The sequence below is a fragment of the Mandrillus leucophaeus genome, unplaced genomic scaffold (assembly GCF_000951045.1).
Source record: "Mandrillus leucophaeus isolate KB7577 unplaced genomic scaffold, Mleu.le_1.0 Scaffold300, whole genome shotgun sequence".
Classification (NCBI taxonomy): Eukaryota; Metazoa; Chordata; class Mammalia; order Primates; family Cercopithecidae; genus Mandrillus; species Mandrillus leucophaeus.
The window spans coordinates 2,343,507-2,349,915 of NW_012103144.1; positions in this window are offsets into that span (position 1 = coordinate 2,343,507).

The window sequence follows — 6,409 nt, forward strand, 5'->3', positions numbered from 1 at the left end:
AAAAAAAAAAAAAGAATATCCACGAGTTCATATCAGTATAAATAAATCTATAAATTAATATATGAAGAAAAGATGAATCTCCTGTGCAGAAAAATTTTAAATAAATCATGTAGATACTTCATCCTAAGAGAGGAAGAGCATAATTCCTCACTCCTGAAGTATAGGCTGTGCCTGTTGATTTTCTTCAAAAGAGTACAGAAAGAAGAAGGGGTGGGGAAGAGTAACTTTACAGTGGAGAATCCTGACAAATGCTACTTTAGCCAGGTGATCAATGTGAACAGTCATACAACATGCTGATAGTGTGTACCCTTGATATGACGTGATGAAAACGGTACTTTAGGCCGGGTGCAGTGACTCACACATGTAATCTTGGCACTTTGTAAAACCTGAGACGGGCAGATTGCTTGAGGCCAGGAGTTTGAGACCAACCTGGCCAACATGGTAAAACCACATCTCTACCGAAAATACAAAAATTAGCCCAGCATGGTGGTGCACACCTGTAGTCCCAGCTACTCAGATGCTGAGGCACAAGAATCGCTTGAACCCAGGAGAAGGTTGCAGTGAGCAAGATCATGCCACTGCACTCCAGCATGGATGACACAGCAAGACTGTCTCAAAAAAAGAAAAATAGTACTTTATCTCTGTGATCTTCCTCTCCAAAAATCTAAAATCCGAGCCTAATCATAAGAAAATAATCAGGTTGGGCCTGGTGGCTCACACCTGCAATCCCAGCACTTTGGGAGGCTGAGGCAGGTGGATCACCTGAGGTCAGAAGTTCGAGGTCAGCCTGGCCAACATGGTGAAACCCCATCTCTATTAAATATACCAAAAATTAGCCAGGCGAAGTGGCGGGTGCCTATGATCCCAGCTACTCAGGAGGCTGAGACAGGAGAATCGCTTGAACCCAGGAGGCAGAAGTTGCAGTGAGCTAAGATAGCGCCATTGTGCTCCAGCGTGATCAACAAGAGCGAAACTCCATCTCAAAAAAAAATAAATAAATAAAAGAAAAGAAAAAAGAAAAAGAAAAAGAAAAAAAATCAAACAAATTCCAATGGAAGGGCATCCTAAAATGTACCTAACCAGTAGTCTTCAAAACTGCCAAGGTCATTAAAGACAAAGAATGAGAAAATGTCATAGGCAAGAAAACCTTAAGGAGAAAAATGACAATTTAAAGTGGTAATCTGAATGGGATCTTAGGACAGAAAAAAAGACATTAGGTAAAAATGTAGAAAATCCAAGTAAGTATGGGCTGGGCGTGGTGGCTCACGTTTGTAATCCCAGCACTCTGGGAGGCCAAGGTAGGCAGATCACCTGAGGTCGGGAGTTCAAGACCAGCCTGACCAACATGGAGAAAGCTGGTCTCTACTAAAAATACAAAAATTAGCCGGGCGTGGTGGCACATGCCTGTAATCCCAGCTACTCGGGAGGCTGAGGCAGGAAAATCACTTGAACCTGGAAGCCAGAGTTTGCAGTGAGCCAAGATCGCACCATTGCTCTCCAGCCTGGGCAACAAGAGCAAAACTCCATCTAAAAAAAAAAAAAAAGAAAATCTGAGTAAGTATGAACTTTATCACTATTGGTTATTAATTGTAAGAAATGTATTTGTTAACTATGTATATGATACACTTAATAATATGGGATGTTATTAGGCCGGGCATGGTGGCTCACGCCTGTAATCCCAGCACTTTGGGAGGCTGTGGTGGCGGATCACGAGGTCAGGAATTCAAGACCAGCCTGGCCAACATAGTGAAACCCCATCTCTACTAAAAATACAAAAATTAGCCAGGTGTGGTGGCATGTACCTGTAGTCCCAGCTACTCAGGAGGCTGAGGTGGGAGAATCGCTTGAACCCGGGAGGTGGAGGTTGTAGTGAGTGAAGATCACGCCACTGCACTCCAGCCTGAGTGACAAAAAATAAATAAATAATATGGGATGTTATTAACAGAGGAAACTGGAATTATGTAGTATGGAATGGTACTGTCTGCTCAATTTTTCTATAAATTTAAAACTTTTAAATGAAGTGTGTGGTCTGGGGATGAAATTGGGCCCAGGGACCTCTCCGTCCTCCTTTCCCCATCCTTACCCCTGCTTCCCAATAACCTCTGAAGCACTAGGTCCCACAGGCCAGGCTGACCCCCTGCGCCCTTGGTGTCTGCAGACTGCTGTCTCAGGTTCCTAACCAGCCCAGGGGGTCAAGGAACAGCCTGGGCACGTGGTGTGAGATCAAGCCCCAGATGCACAACATCCACCTGTGCAAAGACAAACATGGCAAGACTGGGCTGCAGCTGCAGACCACCACCAAGGGGCTCTTTGTGCAGGTGATGCAGGCCAACACCACTGCACCCCTCATGCTGCTGTGCTTTGGGAACCAAATCCTACAGATTGATGGGCATGACTGTGCCAAGTGGAACATGGGAAAAGCCCATCTGGCAGAGATGAGAGGGAATTGGCCAAGAAGATTGTTATGGTCATTCAGGACAGGACAGTCCAGTGGATTGTCACCATGCACAAGGACAGCACAGGCCATGGTGGCTTCATCATCTAGAAGGGAAAGGTCTTCCCTGTGGTCAAAGGGAGCTCTGTGGTCCTCATGGACTATTCACCAACCACCATGTGTGCCAGGTTCAAGAACATTTAACAAGCACTATGCAGAATGTCATTGGGCTGAAAGAGATCTCAGAGATTCTGGCCACAGCCACGAATACTGTCACCCTGACCATCATCCCCACTGTGATCTATGAGCACACAGTCAAAAAGTTTTCCCCCACTCATCCTCACCATATCATGGACCACTTCATCCCAGATGCCTGAAGCCACAGGAGGGCAGCTCAGGCCCTCCCACCCTCCTGCAGAAAAGACCAGCCACTCTTAAATGTCAGGTTGCAGCCTGCCTGCTGCCCCAGGACAAGGCTTTGTTGAGGGGATATATTCCAGATGGGTGGACTATGGTGTGAGTCTGTCATTTGTACACACAGGACTCCTTAAAGCCTCAGACTCCTAGCTGGGCTGAGGTTTGGACAGGGCCCACAGGCAACTGATTCTCTATGCTGGTTTAGTTTTTTGTTTTTTTTTAGAGACAGTCTTGCTCTGTCACCCAAGCTTCAGCGCAGTGGTAGGATCATAGCTCACTGCAGCCTTTCATTTCAGGGCTCAAGCAGTCCTCCCAAGTAGCTGGGATTATAGGTGCATGCTATAACACTGTGCTTTTTTTTTTTTTTTTTTTGTAGTTTTAGTTTTTGTAGAAACAGGGTCCCACTGTGTTGCCCAGGCTGGTCTCAAACTCCTGGACTCGAGCAATCCTCCCACCTCAGCCTCCCACAGTGCTGGGATTACAGGCATGAACCACCATGCTCACACTTGACCTTCTGTGCTGGCTTAACTGCTGGGCATGGAAGAAGGCTGGCTAAACACTTAAATGTGCAACTGAATCCCTTTTAAGATTTTGCCTCTACCAAGAAAACAGTTACATATTTTAAAAGAAGGAAACTACATTCTGAGAACTTTTTGTTTGCTTTTATTTGCTCTTTGCCAGACTGTAATAATTACAACTTTTTACAGTCTTTTGAATAAAGATTTTATTGTAAACAAACTTAAAAAGAACTTCTAAAACCTAAAATCTATAAATAAAAACTGAATAATTATAAAATACTTACAAATGAAATTATGTGGGCCAGATGCAGTGGCTCATGCCTATAATCCCAGCACTTTGGGTGGCAAAGATAGGAGGATTACTTGAGCCCAGGAGTTCGGGACCAGCCTGGGCAACATAGTGAGACCCCCATCTCTATAAAAACAGCAATAATAATTATTTTAATTTTTTAAAAATGATGTGATGTCTAGAATTTGCTTCAATCTGGATATGGGAAATATGATAAAAACAAGATTATTGATAATAGGTGAAACTAGATAATAGGTAAATTAAGTTCATTACACTGGTCCCTCTATCTTTGTTTGAAATATTTTGTTATAGAAAGTAAAAAAAAAAATTAATTTTTTTTAAAAAAAGAATGAATTCAAATTCTATGCCCAGATATGGAAAGGAAAAAAGTTTGAAAGTAGGTTAAGAAGGGGTATTTTACTTGCCATCTTATATCCTTCTGTACCGTGTGTGTATTAAAAAATACAGCATTAAGCCTGGGCACCGTGACTCATGCCTATAATCCAAGCACTTTGACAGGCCGAGGTGGGTGGATTACCTGAGATCAGGAGTTTGAGGCCAGCCTGGCCGACATGATGAAATCCCGTCTCTACTAAAAATACAAATATTAGCCAGGCATGGTGGTGGTAACCTGTAATCCCACTTACCCAGGAGGTTGAAGCAGGAGAATTGCTTGAACTGGGAGGCAGAGGTTGCAGTAAGCCGAGATCACGCCACTGCACTCCAGCCTGGGTGACAGAGTAAGACTTCATCTCAAAAAAAAAAAAAAAAAGAAAGAAAGAAATCTTGGAGTACATTTTACTAACAGAAAAAGCTCAACAGATATGCATTTAACAGAGAATAAAACTGCAAAACTTCCCTGGTCATAAAGGTGCCAGATAGGTTAGGTGCAGTGGCTCATGCCTGTAATCCCAGCACTTTGGGAGGCTGAGGTGGGCAGATCCCCTGAGGTCAGGAGTTCGAGACCAGCCTGGCCAACATGGCGAAAATCCATCTCTACTAAAAATAAAAAATTAGCCGGACGTGGTGGTGGGCAGCTGTAATCCCAGCTACTTGGGAGGCTGAGGCAAGAGAATCGCTTGAACCCGGGAGGCGGAGGTTGCAGTGAGCCAAGATAGTGCCATTGCACTCCAGCCTGGACAACAAGAGCGAAACTCCATCAAAAAAAAAAGAAAAAGAAAAAAAAAGTGCCAGGTAAATGTAGGTTGTTTTTTATCATTGCTAGTTGTTGTTGATATTGTTCTCTTCTTGCTTCACCTTTGTCTGCAATTACTCAAACTGCTGTGATAGCTGCTCCTCTTCTACAGAGCTGGGGTTCTACATGACTGGGGTTCAGTGTCCCAGGAAGCCCTTGGACCAATCAGACTCAGCAAGCTGACTCATGGTTGTTCTTCCTATACATGAGAAAAATGTGACAATTCTTCCTATATATGAAAATAATAATTTGATAAATGACAACTAGGAGAGCATGGCACTCAAGTATTGAGCCATTCCCTTCCAGAAAAGAACTTCTATAGCTTACAATTCACAGGGTAGAGGATAGGAGAAATGAGGAAATTAAATGTTCTTCAAAATCTTTATCTTCTGGCCAGGCGCAGTGGCTTACACCTGTAATCCCAGCACTTTGGGAGGCTGAGGCGGGCTAATCACGAGGTCAGGAGTTCAAGACCAGCCTGACCAACATGGTGAAACCCCATCTCTACTAAAAATACAAAAATTAGCAGGGCACGGTTGTGCACACCTGTAATCCCAGCTACTCAGAAGGCTGAGGCAGGAGAATCACTTGAACCCGGGAGGCAGAGGTTGCAGTGAGCCAAGTTCATGCCTCTGCACTCCAGCCTGGGTGACAGAGCAAGACTCCATCTCCAAAAAAAAAAACCCACAAACAAACTTTATCTTGTTCTATATCATTATACTACTGACCACTTTATGATGTTTTATTGAAGCATGAAGAAAAGCAGTATATTAATGCCCTGAACAAGAGATAACTTGTTATCACTAGCTCGGGTATGAAAAAGGGAAGCAATCTGCTCATCCTCAAAAGACCTACTACCAGGCTGTGTCCTTAAAACCTGATCATCAGCCAGCCTCTCTTTCTACAGAGCTACTTCTCCAAAGAAGGGACAGGGTCTTCAACTTTTTAAGTTCTCAAACAATTCAAATTAATTTTTAAAACCACATTAGCAAAAGGCAGATGACTGAGAAACCAATGTAACATCTGATTATTACTTAATAACATCTTGAGTAGCAAAAAAACGACCTTCACCAAAAGAACTCAATTGGAAATGTCTGTTTATAAACTTCTAATCTTACACTCATTGCAATTTTAAAAGATGCAATCAGCCAAGTGTGGTGGCTCACACCTGTAATCCCAGCACTTTGGGAAGCCGAGGCGGGTGGATCACTTGAGGTCAGGAGTTCGAGACCAGCCTGGCCAACATGGTAAAATCCCGTCTCTCCTAAAAATACAAAAATTAGCTGGATGTGTAGTCCCAGCTATTCAGGAGGCTGAGGTGGGAGAATCACTTGAACCTGGGAAGCAGATGTTGTAATGAACCGAGATCATGCCATTGCTCTCCAGCCTGGGTGACACAGCGAGACTCCATCTCAAAATAAAATAAAATAAAATACAATAAAACAAAACAAAACAAAATAAGGATGCAATCAATCAGTTTAGCCCTGGTAAAGAAAATGAAGTGTTCTCGACTTTGGCTACAAAGTACCTTAAAGGATCTTAGACCAACTACAGAA